This window comes from Urocitellus parryii, chromosome 12 (genome assembly GCF_045843805.1).
Source record: "Urocitellus parryii isolate mUroPar1 chromosome 12, mUroPar1.hap1, whole genome shotgun sequence".
NCBI lineage: Eukaryota > Metazoa > Chordata > Mammalia > Rodentia > Sciuridae > Urocitellus > Urocitellus parryii.
Genome location: NC_135542.1, coordinates 50,537,817 through 50,555,139, shown reverse-complemented (window position 1 = coordinate 50,555,139; position 17,323 = coordinate 50,537,817). Strand labels below are relative to the sequence as shown.

At 41.3% G+C, this 17,323-nt stretch overlaps 1 protein-coding gene across 1 annotated transcript in view; it reads left to right on the top strand.

Moving 5' to 3' along the window:
- The first annotated feature begins 9,833 nt into the window (after positions 1–9,833).
- The window catches only part of Dtnb (dystrobrevin beta), a 228,612-nt gene continuing 221,122 nt past the window's right edge, over positions 9,834–17,323 (top strand). Inside the window, exon 1 of the mRNA XM_026389833.2 lies at positions 9,834–10,003. The gene's annotated coding sequence lies outside the window, so the exon portion shown is untranslated. The remainder of the gene's footprint in view (positions 10,004–17,323) is intronic.

Here is a 17,323-nt window from a genome sequence, read left to right as displayed (position 1 = left end):
GATTCATTTGTTTCTATTTGCATTCAGTTACACGTTTTCAATTTTTCCTTTGTTGATTTAATTTTATTTCTGAATGTATGTAACATTGATGTGCTTTGTAAGTAGGTTACCTACACCAAAAGATAAGCTCAGAATTTTCTCTTCCTCCTCCATCCTTCCTATCTTGTCCTCTCACCAAATTCCTTGTAGATTGTAAGGGTCCGGCGTCGGAGGGAGAGACCACACAAGAGACCAGCCTCATGCAATTGCAGGGGGGAAGTTTTATTGAACCAGCATGCTGGGGCTCAAGGCTCACTCAGGAAGGGAGAGCAGCCCAGAGCCCAGAGCAGAGGTCAAGCAGAGCTTAAGTACACTTTTTGGAGAGGGTGGGGGGCTTTGCATACATCAGAACAAATCATCTTTAGGCGCGGGAAAATTGAACAACAACCCTGAGCCATGATTAGTGCATACATTGGCGGGAACAGATTGGACAGGGGTGATTGGTGCTCCTAAGTGGGGTACACATTCAAACTGATTGGTTTAGGTCCTGCAATGCCTACGTCTGAGCTATTTGGAGCCCTTAGCTAATAAACAACCAGGGAATCAATGGAAATATTTTACTGGGCAGTTCAGGTATTGTTCTAACAGCTACAGAGATTACAGGTTCCGGGGGTAGCAGAGGAATTTTAACAATACCTGGCCTATTATTATTATTTTTAGCCCAAGCCTTTCAATTTAGAAGCTTTACAATGCCCACTCTTTTACACTTTAACTCAGACTCTTGCAGCTTACAATCAGCTTAGAAATTTTACCTTTACAAGATAACTAATTTTTACTGTATTCTGGTTTACTGGCTCTTGTATTTCTTTTTACTAAAATAAGCAAGTCCATTACATTTTCTTATTTCTTGTCTTTATCACACACAAAAAATGTTTGCTTCTGTACTTTGCTTTTATAGCTTAGGTTCTCATTTTCAATATATATTACTAGCAGTTAATAAAGGTCTTCTTCTTTTAAATGCTTCCTTGTGTTACATTGTGTATATCATAGTTTATTGAATCAATCTTCCATATTTGGGCATTTAAGTAGTTTCTAATATTTTGCAAATCCAAATAATAGGATAAGGAAGACGCCCGCATATGTAAGAGTGGACATGTGGTTTGGGAATATCTTTGAGATGAATTCCTAGAAGCCACAGGGTTGGGATGAAAGGTGAATGTACACGGTGTCTCATTTAGATCCTGCCAAATGCTTCTTCATAAGGATGGCACTATTTCTCATTCTCTTCAGCACTCTATTCCCTCCTATCTCACCAATAGAGTATGAGGTATTGTTGCCCCAACACCATTTATTACAAAGTCCCTCTTTGACTCAGTTGTTTGACTGTTTTTCACCTATAGGACTTTCACACCTAGAGGGTCTTCTATTTGGTTCCATTGGTCTGCCTACTCATGTGCCAAACTGCGCTATTCTTTTTTTTTTTTTTTTTTAAGAGAGAGAGAATTTTTTTTTTTAATATTTATTTTTTAGTTTTCGGAGGACACAACATCTTTGTTTGTATGTGGTGCTGAGGATCGAACCTGGGCCACACACATGCCAGGTGACCGCTTGAGCCACATCCCCAGCCCCCAAACTGTGCTATTCTTAAGTGTTTGTTTTTTTTTTCATTTCAGCTTTGGTATCGACTTGTTCAGCTACAGAAAAAAAAAGTTATATTTTGGAGGGAATCATATTAAATTTATAAATTAATGTAAGAAAAATTGTTACCTTAATGATCAGATATTTTAATCAAAACCAAGTATATATTTGTATCTTCCAGGAGTATCTAATGGTTTTCTTCAACCATATATTAAGATAAAAATATATATTGAGGGCCTGGGGATGTGGCTCAAGCGGTAGCGCGCTCGCCTGGCATGCGTGCGGCCCGGGTTCGATCCTCAGCACCACATACCAACAAAGATGTTGTGTCCGCCGAGAACTAAAAAATAAATATTAAAAATTAAAAAAAAAATATATATATATATATTGAGATAAATATATATTGAGAAAAAATAAAAATATATATTGAGATATAAATAACATACCATCAGGCATGGTGGCCCATGCCTATAATCCCAATGACTCAGGAGGCTAAGGCAGGAGGATCCCAAGTTTGAGGCCAGCTTAGGTAACTAAGCAAGACCCTGCCTCAAAATAAAAAATAAGGGCTAGAATGTAGTTTAATGGTAGAATGCCCCTAGGTTCAATCCCCACTCCTCAAACCCCACAAAAAAAGTTTTAAATTGATAAGGTCCAACTGACCTACTTTTTCTTTTATCATTTGTTTTGGGTGTTGTGCCTAAGAAGACTTTAACAGGCCCAAGGTAATAAAGATTTTATACCTATGTTTTATTCTAAGAGTTTTATAGCTTTAGCTTTTATATTTAGGTTGTTGAAGTTCTAATCTCCAGTATCTCAGAATGTGACCCTATTTGGAGATAGGGTCTTTAGAGAGATGATTAAGATAAAATGAAATTTTTAGAGGTGGATCCTAGTCCCACATGACTGATGTCCTTATAGGAAGAAGAGATTAGGACACAGGTGTACAAGTATAGAGGGCAGATCATTTGAAGACAGATTCAGAGGCCCATCTACTAGTTAAAGAGACTCACGAGCAATCAACCCTGGCAACACCTGATCTTGGACTTGTAGCCTCTAGAATTGCAAAGAAATAAGTTAGTTTCTTCCCTCCCTCCCTCCTTCCCTCCCCCCCCCTCCCTCCCTCTCTCTCTCTTGCCAGCCAACCTGTGGACTTTGTTATGGTAGCCCTAGAAGACTAAGACAAACCCCACTTGGCCATGGGATATTATTTTCTTGAGCCATATGGGCCTCATGGTTCTTTGTGAGGAACTTCCTACTACTTCTTTTCCTCTAGTAAAGAGGCAGCCCAATTTTTATGCCTGTGCCTGTTTTATAAATAAAATTTTATTGGAACATAGCCAGACCTACTATTTACATATCATCTACCATTGCTTTTGTGCTATAATGGCAGAGTAATCAGGTCGCCAAATCTAAAATATTTACTATCTGATGTTTTCGAAAAATTTGCTGGCCTGTGTTCTTGCGGATACTTAAGATAAGCTTATATGTGCACTATTCCTTAATTTCTTGCATTTTATAAACATTTTTTCTATAGTCTTGATGCTTGATAAATGGCATGGGTGGGTAGATATAAAATCCTTTGCCTGCATCTTCTTTCCTCAAGTTTCTAGAAGACACTGCATCACTATTGCCTTGCTTGGCATGTTGCTCTTGGGAAGTCTGATGCCAGCTGTTTTGGCTAACAGACTCACAATAAATTACCCTAGAATGAATGCCTTAAAGTAAGAATCTGTGTGTGTGTGTGTGTGTGTGTGTGTGTGTGTATGTGTTGCTGGGGATTGAACCCAAGTCCTTGTGCATGGTTGGCAAGTGTTCTACTACTGAGCTACATCTCCCACCCCACCCTATCCTTTAAGGCAGGGAATGACAAACTTTTTCTGTAAAGGGTCACACAGTAAATACTTGAAGCTTTGTGTACAATCTCTGTCACACCTAGCCCTTGAATGAGCAGGGCTGTGTTCCCATTACTTTTTAAAAATTTTTTCCAGCACTGGGGACTGAACCCAGGGATGCTCTGCCACTGAACTTCACCCCAGCCCATTTTATTCTTCATTTTGAGACACAGTGTTGCTAAGTTGCCTAGGCTGGCCTGTAACTTGCAATCTTCCTGCCTCAGCCTTCTGAGTAGTTCAGTTTACTTGCATGTGCCACCACATCTGGAGCTATTACATTTTATTGATGGACACTTATTAAGGGTTTAATTGTGTCCCTAAAGAAGCTTAGGTGAGTTTCTGGGTCTTACAGCCTAACCTGCAGCCACAGGCAGGCTCACAAAGCAGACAGGAAGGACTTAGCCCAAGCACATCCTCAGAGTATCTTCTCCATCCCAGGAAGCCACCTGCCTTCTGTGGGGCTTCCTTACTTCTGCCCAAGGGAAGCATCTGGGTGACTTCTAGAAAAAAAAAAAAAAAAAGATCTCTTGGAAAAGAGGCAGGGATCTGGGGCTGGGTTCCAGTCATTTCACTGGTGGCATGCACTAAATACCTGATATACAGATCTTTTGTTTTTGTTAGTTTTTTTAAGGTGCTGGGAATTGAGCCCTGGGCCTTGTACATGATAGATAAGTTCTCTACCTCTGAGCCACATCCCCCACTCCATAAGAACAACTTTGGTTATAATTTTAAAAGCTTTGGGATCAGGAATTTGGGTAGGTCTTGATTGGATGATATTTCTGTTCCACATGACTTCAGCGGAGGTCACTCAGAGGCATTCAGCTGATGTCTGGGCTGAGCCAGAGCTAATGATGACTTTACTTGGTGTCAGCCAGGATTGACCATGTCCTCCCTCTCAGTGTGATCTCAGGACCTTTCCACAGGAAGTGAGATACTTTCCATAACAGCTCAGGGCTTTAAAAGAAAGTGTTCCCAGGGGCTGGGGATGTGGCTCAGCGGTGGCGCACTTGCCTGGCATGCCTGCGGCCCGGGTTCGATCCTCAGCACCACATACCCACAAAGATGTTGTGTCCGCCGAGAACTAAAAAATAAATATTAAAATTCTCTCTCTCTCTCTCTCTCTCTTTAAAAAAAAAAAAAAAAAAAAAAAAAAGAAAGTGTTCCCAGATGGATAAAAGAAAGACCAGATGGATCACTTAAGAGCTCTAGTGCCCTGGGCTTGGAAATCCTAGAATATCACATATTGTATTGACTAGTAGTTCACTAAGGCCAGCCTAGATCAAAAGGAGTGAAAAGAATTTGTCTCCATCTTTAATGACCTGCAGCCTAATTTTCCTTTTAAACAATTTGATTTTTTTTTTTGCCTGAAGGCCTTGGAGGCTGTTATCATTATTTTTATTATTATGTCTAATAATTTTAATAGTATAGCTCTCAGAGTTGATCACTCTCTGGTAAGTTCCTCAGGTACACGTGAGCCATTCCTTTGTATAGGTTTATGTGTTCTTATTTCCAGAAATTTTCTTGGAGTATGTCTTCAACATACATGGAACTTTTCAACATCATCAAAACTATACTGAGATTTCATCTCATACCAGTCAGAATGGCAGTTATCAAGAATACAAATAACAGGGCTGGGGATGTGGCTCAAGCTGCAGTGCGCTCGCCTGGCATGCGTGCGGCCTGGGTTCGATCCTCAGCACCACATACAAAGATGTTGTGTCCGCCGAAAATTAAAAAATAAATAATAAAATTCTCTCTCTCTCAGAATGAGGTCACAGAGCCGAGCAAAATTAAAAAAAAAAAAAAAAAAAGAATACAAATAACAGGGCTGGGGTTATGGCTCAGCAGTAGAGTGCTTACCTAGCACATGTGAGGCCTTGGGTTCGATCCTCAGCACCATATAAAAATAAGTAAATAAAATAAAGATATTGTGTACAACTACAATAAATATTTTTAAAAAATACAAGTAACAGTAAATGCTTGGAGAGGACATGAAGAAAAAGGAACACTTTTATATTGTTGGTGGGATTGTAAATTAGCCTAGGTGTCCATCAACAGATGAATGGATAAAGAAAATGTGTTATATGTACACATTGGAGTTTTATTCAACCATAAAGAAAAATGAAATTATGTCATTTGTAGAAAAATGGATGGAACTAAGAACATTATGTTAAGTGGAAGAAGCTAAAATCAGAAGGTCAAGAGTTGTATGTTGGGGCTGGGGATGTGGCTCAAGCAGTAGCGCGCTCGCCTGGCATGTGTGCGGCCGGGGTTCGATCCTCGGCACCACATATGAACAAAGATGTTGTGTCCACCGAAAACTAAAAAATAAATATTAAAATCCTCTCTCTCTCTCTTTAAAAAAAATAGGGGCTGGGGATGTGGCTCAAGTGGTAGCGCGCTCGCCTGGCATGCGTGCAGCCCGGGTTCGATCCTCAGCACCACATACCAACAAAGATGTTGTGTCCACCGAGAACTAAAAAAAAATACATATTAAAATTCTCTCTCTCTCTTTTAAAAAAAAAGAATTGTATGTTTTCTGTCATATATGGAAACTATAGAGGAAAAAGGAAAAGAAGGAGAGAGGATTTATGAAAATAGAAGGGAGATCACTGAAGGAAAGGAACCAGGGGGCAGGAGTATGCAAGGAGGCGGGAAGTGCTAGGGGGTTATGTTGGCCAAATTATAGTTAAGCTGTATGTATGTATGAATATGTAACAACAAATCCCATTATTATGTGTGACTACATTGCACCAATAAAACATATGGAAAGAGAAAAAAAATACATGGAACTTCAACTACACTTACATTGCACACCCTTTGCTTATATTCAAATGAAATTCCAAATAGAAAGCAAACAAGCACAAAGGTATGGAGGTAAGGGAAAGCAGAAACATTCCAGGAATTTGGGTGATGTGTGTGTGGAGACAGCAACACAAGATGGAATGGATAGATAGGCAAGGGCTAGATTAATGGAGGGTCTGTGTGCCACGCTGTGTAGTGACACCATGTGTGGTACATTTGGAAAGTTTTCTACAACCCGCATATGGAACATGGATTAGAAGGAACTGGAGATACAGGTATAGTAGGGAAGCAGATAAAGGCTCTTGCTCTAGCCTAGCTGAGAAGAGCTAAGAGGGACAGGTTCTAGAAGTATTAATGAAGTAGAATCCAGAGGACTTTGTAGCTGGGTGCAGTGGTGCATGCCTATAATTCCAGTTACCTGGGAGGCTGAGGCAGGAGCATTAGAAGTTTGAAGCCAGCATTAGCGACTTAGTAAGGCTAAAAGCAACTTAGCAAGACCCTGTCTCAAAATAAAACATAAAAAGGGTTGGGGATGTGGCTTAGTGGTTAAGTGCCCTTGGGTTCAATCCCTGGTATAAAAACAAACAAACAAACAAAACAATAACAACAACAAAAGAAAAGGACTTTGATTATTGGAAGCAGCAAGGATAATTCGAGGTGTTTGAATGGGCAACTGGATGGACAGTAGTGCCATACACTTTTTGAAATGCAGAATATCTCTAGGATATTCTGGTAGGCTTTTGTGCATGAGGAACCCAGAGGAGTGGCCTAAGTTAGTGATAATGCAATTTGGAGTAGCAGCCATGGGTGATAGATGAAGATATGGAGTATGTGAAATGGCTCGGGGAGAAGGTGTGGGGTGAGATGAGCTGAGGACAGAATTTTGGAAACTGAGTGGCTAAAGGGGTTAAAAGAGGGATCATGTCATGGAGCCATGTTTCAAAAAGAGTAGCACGCTTGTATAGTCAAGTGCCACTGGAAGTTCTAGTAAAATGAAGACTTAACTGGGCCACAGCATTTAGGATCAAAAGAAGCATTAATGACTAAGAATAGGCAGTGGAGTGGTGGAGCAGAGCCAGGGACTGAAGAGCGAGAAGCCTCTGAGGAGGTAATGACTTCAGATGGCTTTCAAGACGTTTGTTTTTTTTTTTTTTTTTTTTTATTTTTTAAAGAGAGAGGAGAGACAGAGAAAGAGAAATTTTAATATTTATTTTTTAGTTCTCGGCGGACACAACATCTTTGTTGGTATGTGGTGCTGAGGATCGAACCCGGGCCGCATGCATGCCAGGCAAGCGCGCTACCGCTGAGCCACATCTCCAGCCCTCAAGACGTTTGTGAAGAAAAATACAGAGGGAATAGTAATCATGGTGGAAACTTCTTCCTTCTGCCCCTACCCCAGGACTGGAAGAGCTTGAACATATATAGATGAGGTAGAAAAAGAACAAGAGAAGTCAATAATTTTGGAATCTTAGGGAGAGAATTAGTGAAAGATGTTTGAAAGGTTTTCTGAGGACATGGAGGTAATGAAAACACAGAACAGAGATGGAAAGATGTGAGGACAAGTGCACCTGAAGTAGTTAATTCCAAAATTGAGTTATGAGTCTAGCTCACATACTGAAACCTTGGTTTCTATCAATTGGGCAAACACATCAAGCAATATGTACATATTTGTTTATTTATTTTTTATTTGTAGTTGGACACAATACCTTTATTTCACTTATTTTTTTTTAAAGAGAGAGAGAGAGAGAGAGAGAGAGAGAGAGAGAATTTTAATATTTTTTTTTTTTTAGTTTTCAGCAGACATAACATCTTTGTATGTGGTGCTGAGGATCGAACCCGGGCTGCACGCATGCCAGGCGAGCGTGCTACCGCTTGAGCCACATCCCCAGCCCACTTATTTATTTTTTTATGTGGTGCTGAGGATTGGACCCAGGGTCTCACACGTAGGAGGCGAGTGCTCTACCTCTGAGTCACAACTCCAGCCTCTACATACTCATTTTGTATCTCTTACACCTTTGTCTTAAAGAAGAGAATCAGTGAGTTACCCTTTCAATGCCTTTTCTGTAATGGATGCTCAATAAGGGGTCAAAGAATAAACTAGAGGCTAGGGTTGTAGCTCAGTGGCTAGCATGTGTGAGGCACTGGGTTCGAGTCTCAGCACCACATATAAATAAATAAAATGTCCATTGACAACTAAAAAATATTAAAAAAAATGAATTAGATGTCTCGTACCTCTATTCTGAGTATCTTAGTATCTTAGTCTTAGTATCTTAGTCTTCTCTGGTATGCAAAATATTTGCACAAGCCATGTGTGAAAGGTGAAACTCTTTTTTGAAGAAACTGTTTACTCTTACTTAAAGTTGGTTATAAGCATTTTCTTCATTATAGGAGTTTAAAAATAGGCAGATGAGAGGAGAAGGAAGAGGGTGTTCTAAAGGCAGGCAGGCGGACCTCAGCAGGAGGTGGCTTGATCTGCCTTAGCATAAGGTGCCAAAAAGCAGTAAAAACCACTCAACGCAAAGCGCATTGACCTGGGGTTGCTTAGCCGCATTTCACTCCTGATGAACCGATAACTCTTAAGGACGTTGCCATTTTGAGTCTTAAAAAATGTTGAGAAAAATGATCACTTGGGCCATTAAAAAGGTTTGGCTGTTCCTAATTTGGCACCTTCTCCTATATTTCACACAGTTTGGAAAGGAACACACACATACACACACACACACACAATATTAAAAAGGTGCTGAGCTGGTAAATCTTGGTCACCTGTGCTTCTTTGCTCAAGTTCTTTACAGAGACTTAATGCCCTCCTGGCTTTTTCCTAGGACTTCTTTTTTTTTTCTTCTAGGCTGAACATAAATGCCCCTCTTCCAGGAACGCCTCTGCACGTCAAGCGGAAGTAATCTCTTCCTCATCCTAGCACAGCATCTGACTGTGGCTTGCCTTTGCACGGGTCACTAGACCTGGTTGTTTATACACGACTGCTTTTCCCTCTGAGTTATGCGCTCCTTAGACCAGGGGCCGTGACCATGACCTTGTACCCACACGGCACCTGGTGCAGCGCTAGGCGCAGAGTCGGTGTTCAGTGAGCTTGCTGAGTTAATTTGGAAAGTCACCGGAGCAGGATTACCCAGAGAGGGGCGGATGAATGATTCACGGGGATGGTTCTTTGCATTCTTTACCTTGTAGTCACATCAAGCAGGGCATTCACCTGGCGGGGCAGATACCTGTGGAGTCGAAGCGCCACTCCGCCGCCGCCAGAGCGGCAGAGGCCAGGAGGGGGCCAGGTCAGTCTGCGCCCCACACCCGCTGGAGAGCCGGGGGCGGGTCTCGCTTGGTGGCGGGGGCGGGGCTCGAGGGGAACGCGGCCCACCTCCCCGCCCCCTCCCCGGCGCGGCGGAAGCCCCGCCCCGACCGCGCGCTCGCGCTGGCGGCGCGCGTCCGCCCCCCCCCCCCGCCCTCCGCCCTCGCGCCCTCGCGCCCTCGCGCCGGGGGCGGGCTCGCTGCGCGTGCCGGGCGGGGAACGGCGCGAGCCGGGCGCTGGGAACGTTCGTCGCGGGGGCGGCTCCGGGGCCTGAGCGGGCGCCGCAGCCGCCTCAGTTGAGGGGGCCGGGCCGAACGAGGCGGAGGAGGCTGCGGCCACTGGAGACCTTCCCCACGCCCCCAGCTCTCGCCGGGAAGCGAGCCAGGTACGGAGTCCGTGGCGGCCGCCGCGGCTGCGGGAGCGGAGAGCGGGGTTGGAGCCTCGCGCCCGCGAAGAACGGGAAGGGAACCGCGCAGCGTCCGGACCGCGGGAGCCTGCTGGGTGCGGGGCGGAGGAGGCGGGGACGGCGCGCTGGGAGCCGGGGCCGCTGCATCGCGCGCGGCGCGCTCGGCCCAGGAGGGGCGAGCCGAGGGGATGCTGCGGAGACCCGGCCGCGCGGCCGGGCACAGAGTCCCCCCTGGGGAGGGGTCTCTCGGGTCCCAAGCGCGCCGTGGGGTCCCGGCGGCGGAGCCGGGTGCGGACGCCGGGCAGATGCTGCTGAGCCAGACTCGCTGGGAGGAGGCTGTGCGTTAGGTGTGGAAGGGGGCGAGTGAGGCAGGTCCTGGCAGAGGGCAGGTGAGGCAGGCAGGCCCTGGCAGAGAGAAAGGAATTTATTCCCCAAACGCTGTTTCCCGAGGCGCCTAATAGCCAACCTGCTCACGAGGTCATCCTGGAAAGGAAAGTGTCCTGAGAGGAGGAAGGATGCAGCTAACGAATGCTCGCTATTAAATTCCAGTGCCAGGCCTTGGGATTAGGGAGACCTTTTAGCATTCTTAGCAAACGTTTATTGATTAGCTACTGTGAGTAGAAAACCATGATCAGCACTGGGCCACGAAATAGTATAAAACACAACCATAATTTGCTGTCGAGGTGTTAACAATTTAGCCTGGAAGGTATGCATGTAAAATAACCAAGTAGCATTGAATTTTATGTTTCATGACTTACTCACTTTAGGTCTCTTTCGTATTTTTTCAGTATTGGAAAATTGGATCTGTAGATTGCTTGGTTTTGGGATAAAGTAGGAAGGTCAAGAAAAGCTTGTGGGAGGAATTTGGGAAAGTTTTGAAGGCTCTTCTGCGTGACATTTAAAGGAGAGGGGGAAAATAAATTTGGAAAGAAAGGAAGTTCCCTTCCTTCCCAACTGGAATTAAGTTCCATTACTGTTCGCTGCTAAATCCTCAGAATGTGGCCTGGCGCACAACAGTTGTGCAATAAATGCCCATTGCCGTGAATGAATGAACGAAGCAAGATTTCCCTACATTTTATACAGAGCAGTAACAATTATTCTAGTGTTAGGGATGGTTGATGGACTTACCATGTCCCTCAAGCGCACACTCTTGTCTTTTGCCTTGTGAGGTAAAGTAGGTTCTTAGAGCTGGGCATGTTACAGTAATGGCGAAGGCGATGGAATCATCCCTGTGACCATGCTACCACTTTCTTGTTCCTTGTAGGTTGGCTGTGAGGAGCTTGCTCCTGGGATAGTTGCTCGAGATCATCCTATTCTGATCCTTCTAGCATTGGCTTTTTTTTTTTTTTTTTTTTTTTGGTCCTTTGAGGAGGAAAGAGAGTGCTTTTGCCTAGAGAATACTTTGTCATTTTTATCCCGATTCTTGGATTTTGATGTTAGATCCGTAGGAAAAAAAAGTGTTCTTGCTCTGAAATCAAGGCCAGAATTTTACCTGTCCTCTGCCTTGATTGGACTCTCCAGCTCCAAGCTGCTATTTTGGTTCCCTGGGTTGCAGTGCCTGTTGGGTTACTTTGTCTGCCAAATTAAAACTTGACCTTTTATGAGTTCTCTGAGGATTTTTATCAGACTTAAGTGGAATTGCCTTTGAAGGGGGTTGTGCAGTCAAGGTAGTGCTGGCAAGATTTTTAGGTTCCACTAAATTTGGCCTGAGAGACAACTTTTCCACTTACAGTTAGGAAATTAGACTTAGAACCTAAAATTTCAACTTGCTGTTTATGTCTTTTTATTAATTTCTCAGGGCCTCAGTTTCCTTGTGCAAAAAATAGAGGTACTATTTATGGAAACTTGGCATTGTGTGGTAAGCCTTGAAGTAGTAAGTTAATTTTCATTTTAGTACTGTGTAATTCAGGGTACCAGCATGTGTGTACTAGTTCTTGCTTTGGGGTGCCTATGTTATAAATGCTTTCCTTAAGCGTAAATATCTAAATAAAATACTGGCTCTTCCAGTATTTTATTTAGATATTTAATTTATATTTATTTAATTTTATTATTTTGGTACTGGGAATAGAACCCAGGAGCACTCTACCACTAATGTACATCTCTAACCCTTTAAAAAATATATATATGTATATATATATATATATTTTTTTTTTGACATAGGGTGTCACTAAATTGTCCAAGCGGGTCCCAAATTTACAATTCTCTGTCTTCAGACTTCCAAGTTGCTGGGATCACAGGCATGTGCCACTGTGCCTGGCAATTTGTATTTATTTTAAAATGAACTTTTTTGATGTACAGTATACATATGATAAAATGCAGACTTCATGTTTAGAGTTGAATGTTTTGAAAAGTATATGTACTTTGTAACCACTATTCTAGTCAAAGTATACAAAGTTCCTCATGCTAGTTTGCAGTCAGCCTCCCATTTTATATATTTCTTTTTTTTTTAATATTTATTTATTTTTAGTTCTCGGCGGACACAACATCTTTGTTGGTATGTGGTGCTGAGGATCGAACCTGGGCCGCACGCATGCCAGGCAAGCGCGCTACCGCCTGAGCCACATCCCCAGCCCTTTATATATTTCTTACTATACAATTATTAGATCTGTGGTGTGTAGTTGTGCAGGCTGTGTATTGCCCAGCCTTAGGGATGCTGTTTGAATTGGAGTCCCTGTGTCTGGTGGCTCCCAGAGTTACATCGCTGTCTGTGTGGTTGTGTGCTGTGATTCTTCAAGAGGCTCAGGATGCACCCTTGCTTGTGAATGGTACAGACAGAGTAAAAGCTCCCTTGATCTACTTAGTCCTCTATAGGAACTGAAATTGGCAGTTCATTGTACTTCCTCCAGATCTTTCTCTATTCATTTTCATGAATACATAGATAATATGAAAACATTATCTATATGAATGACATCATACTGTCCACCTCATTTTGCAACTCTTTTTCCTAAAAGATTTTTTTTTTTGAGATATTTTTGGGTTGAACATAGGGATCTGAGTCTTCTTAACAATCTCTTATGTTAGTATATGTTGTCCTATTGTAGTTATCAGTCCTCTCCTTATTAATGGCCAATGTCCAGTGGATGAAAAGTGGAATTGCTGGATCACAGGGGTGCACATTTTTGAATTATAATTGATGGTGATTTAACCTTGTTGCTACTTATAGATATGGTCCGTTTTTAACTGCCGAGCATATTCACTTGTAGACTTAAATCACAGTTTCTGCATCTTTTAACTTCTGAAGAATAGTTGTGTCTTTGGCTACTAATTCTATGATGGATTTTTGTGTTCCAAATGCATCTTATCAGTTTGAGACTTTCTATTCCTTTTGTTAAGAATGTCTTTAGAAGGGCTGGGGATGTGGCTCAAGTGGTAGCGTACTTGCCTGGCATGCGTGCAGCCCAGGTTCAATCCTCAGCACCACATACAAACAAAGATGTTGTGTCCGCTGAAAACTAAAAAGTAAATATTAAAATTCTCTCTCTCTCTTAAAAAATAAAATAAAAAGGATTATACACCACGACCAAGTGGTAATTAAAAGAAAAAAGAATGTCTTTAGTTATAAATAAGTTTTAAGTTTTTTTTTTTTTTTTTTTTAAGAGAGAGTGAGAGAGGAGAGAGAGAGAGAATTTTTAATATTTATTTTTTAGTTCTCGGCAGACACAACATCTTTGTATGTGGTGCTGAGGATCGAACCCAGGCCGCACGCATGCCAGGCGAGCATGCTACCGCTTGAGCCACATCCCCAGCCCATAAGTTTTAAGTTTTAATGTTATATTTATGAAAAATTTCCTCAAGTGGCTTGTCTTTGTGTTGGGGGGGTGTCAAGAAAAATTTCTTTACCTCAGGGTATGAATTATATATTTCTCAATTTTTTCCCCAAAGGTTTAAAAGAAGTTTTGCTGTCCGTATGGAATTTGCAGTGTGTGTGCGAGTGTGTGTGTGCATACACATATAACTAGTTTTCTAGCACTTTTTAAATAATTTTGGTAAAATATACATAGCATAAAATGTATTATTTTTTTTCTTTCTTTTCTTTTTCTTTTGTGCTAGGGGTTGAACCCAGGGCTTCCCACATGCTTGGCAGATACTCCACCACTGAGCTACACCTCCAGACCTTTTATTTTATTTTTGAGACAGGGTCTTACTAAGTGCACAAGCTGGCCTTGAACTTGTGATCCTCATGCCTCCGCCTTTTGAGTGGCTGGGATTGTAGGTACCTGCTAACACACCTGGCCACTTCTGCCATTTTTAAGTGTACATATCTATGATCATTGAGTACATTCACATTGTTAGTGACCAAACCATCATTCATTTTTCAGAACTTTCTCATTACCCCCAAAAGAATAACTCCCAAATCTTCCCCTATCATCATTCCCTGGCAACTGTTGTTCTACTTTCAGTCTATATGAATCCGAATGTACTAGGGACCTCATTTAAGTGGAATCCTAAATATTTGTCCTTTGTATCTGGTTTATTTCACTTAGCAAAATGTCTTCTTCATCCATATTATGTCAAAATTTCCCTTTTTTAATTTTTTGAGATGGGGGCTTGTTGTATTGCTCAGGCTAGCTGCAAACTACTGAGCTCAAGCGATTTTTTTTTTTTTTTACCTCAGCCTCCTAAGAGCTGGGACTGCAAGAGTGTGCTACTGTGCCCAGCAAAATTTCTTTTTTAGGGCTGAATGATATTCCATTGTGTGTGTGTGTACTTGTACATTTTATTTATTCATTAATCCGTTGATAGACATTTGGGTTATTTTTACTTTTTGGCAATTTTGAATAATGCTATGAAGATATATATGTTGTTTGTTAAAGTTTGTATTTTTAATTCTTTTGTATATTCCCAGAGATGAAATCTCTGTGCTCCTTCTTCTCTGTGTGGTGGAATGTGTGTAACACACACACACACACACACACACACACACACATACACATTCCACCACACAGAGAAGAAAGAGCACAGAGATTTCATCTCCGGATATATATATATGCACACACACACACACACACATATACATACGCACACATATACATATATAACTGACCATTTTATGTATAAAATATATAAACATATATTTATAAATATATGTGTATATATATACATACATATATACATACATACTTATATATATGTACATATATATGGATGGGGGTATTGAACTGGGGACACTTTACCACTGGGCCATTTCCCCAGACTTTTTTTTGTTTGTTTGTTTTGATACAGGGTCTCACTAAGTTGTTTAGGGTCTCATCAAATTGCTGAGGCTGGCCTCAAACTTAGGATCCACAGCCTCACAAACTGCTGGGATATCAGGCATGCACCATCATACCCAGTAGTGGTGTTTTTAAAACAGTGTACATAACTGAATAAAAATAGATCAATACAACTTTAACTAAAATGGCTGGATAATGCAAAGGGTTCCTGTGTACCATCTCTTTCCTGTACAGTTTCCCCTGTTGTCTGCATTTTGTGTTAGTGTGGTACATTTGTTACAGTTGATGAACATTATTGATACATTTATTATTAACTGATGTATTAGAGTTCATATTAGAACTTGTATGTATGAACTTCATATTACTTCACTCTTCATGTTCTACAGTTCCCTGGATTTTGACAAATGCATAATGGCATATATCATTAATATCATTACATGACATTATGTATACTGTGATTATAGAATCATAAAGAATAATTTTACTGCTTGAATATCCTCCTGTTCATTTCTTTCTTTCTTTTTCAAATTTATTTTTAGTTATAGTTACACAAAATACCTTTATTTTATTTATTTATTTTCATGTGGTGGTGAGGATTGAACCCATCCGAGGCAAGTACTCTACAGCTGAGCCACAACCCCGGCCTCTCCTGTTCCATTTCTTTTCTGTCCCACCCTAAGCCCCTGGCAACCTCTGATTGTTTTACTATCTGTATAGTTTTACCTTTTCCAGAATGTCACATAAGTATGTAGCTTTCTTAGATTGTCTTCTTTCACTTAGTAATGTTCACTGAAGTTTCTTCCATATCTGTTTACCTCATTTCTTTTTAGCACTGAATAATACCCCATTGTATGAAAGTACCAGTTTGTTCATTCACCTACTGAAGGACATTTTGGTTGCTTCCATTTTTCGGCAATTCTGAATACAACTACTATAAACATCTGTGTGCAGGTTTTGGTGTGGACACAAGTTATTAACTTGCCTGAGTAAATACTTTGAATGATGCTAGATCATATGGTAAGAGTATATTTAGCTGTGTAGAAAACTTGTGAACTGGCTTTCAAAATGACAGTAGCATTTTGCATTCCCAGTAATGTAAAACGTTTATGTCCAGGTACCCTAAATTGACTATAAAATAAGCCTTCGTCAGGCTGTTCTGTAAAGTTAAGCTTCATCCATAATGAAGTCATATTAAGTTTCTGGTACTGTTGTTTTTCTTAGCATTCTATTTCTTAATGTGTTTTGAAGTTTTGATTCATAGACTCATCGTGAGCTTGAGTGCTTTTGATTTTGTTTCCAATCTCTGTGCTCATTCTTCTCTGCGTGGTAGTATTTCAGATGTTCAGCTGGCCTTTGAGACCCCAGTCTAGAACAGATATGATAATGTTGGGTCAAAGGTTTTCCCCTTAGAGGTGACTGGGTTATTTTAGATCCACTCATAGATTGTTTTTGATTCAGTTTCTTGGCCATGAATCTGGGTTTCTACCCTATTACTTTCCTAAGCATAGAACATTATCTAAACTGCCATTTCTAGGCAGTGACTTGCAGCAGATTTTTTAGCTTCCTTTCAGCTTTAGCCTCATCCCTGGCTTTCAGTAGTGAGTCTGGCTCAGATGTCTCCTGTTCTCCACTCTCCCCTGCTTTGTGCCATGATGGCTCTGCAGGAAGTACTGTATATGCCTGGTCTGTTCTTCAGTCCCCCAAGCTTGCAGATTCATCCTACTCACAACTTCGTGTATCTGTTCTGTTTCTGATCCAAGTGAAAGCTTCTCTTGTTTTTGAACCTTATGTCTTTTGATTTTTATGTAATTTTTTTCTATTACTGTGTATTTGAGCAGAGAGGATACATCAAAGTATCTACTTACTGACTACTTTGACTAGAAGACTTAATTGGCCAGGGTTTTAACAATTGTATACCTGTTGTTTTTTTCCCTCCTCATTATTGCATTGCCTAGGCCTTCCAGTATAAACATTGAATAGCAAGGATGATAATGGGCATTTTAATCGTATTCCTGAATGGGAAAGCTTCCAGTGTTTCACTATTTGATAGCATGTTTTCTGAAGGTTTCTGGTAGATGTCTTTTGT